This window comes from Fragaria vesca, linkage group LG1 (genome assembly GCF_000184155.1).
Source record: "Fragaria vesca subsp. vesca linkage group LG1, FraVesHawaii_1.0, whole genome shotgun sequence".
Classification (NCBI taxonomy): Eukaryota; Viridiplantae; Streptophyta; class Magnoliopsida; order Rosales; family Rosaceae; genus Fragaria; species Fragaria vesca.
The window spans coordinates 20,460,713-20,461,131 of NC_020491.1; positions in this window are offsets into that span (position 1 = coordinate 20,460,713).

The window sequence follows — 419 nt, forward strand, 5'->3', positions numbered from 1 at the left end:
GAGAGAGAGAGAGGAGGAGGTTGTGGATGTTTTCGTCGCCAGATCTGGATTCAAATCCGATTTCTCATCGGCTGGACATGGAGCGTCGTTGTCTAAACCGAGCTTCGTCGTCGTCGAGGTCGAGGAGCGTTGCCGTCCAGGTCGAGGTTAGTCGTCGTCGAGGCTGAGGTTCGTCATCGTTGAGGCCGAGGTTCGTCGCCGTCGAGGCCTAGGTTAGTCGCCGTCAAGGCCGAGGTTCATCATGTCGAGGCCGAGGATCTTCGCCAACATGGCTGAGGATCATCGCCGGCGTGGCTAAGGAGCATCGCCGTTGAGGCTTTGGCAGTTGATGCCTCAACAACAGAGAGAGAGAGAGAGAGAGAGAGAGAGAGAGAGAGAGAGAGAGAGAGAGAGAGAGAGAGAGAGAGAGAGAGAGAGAG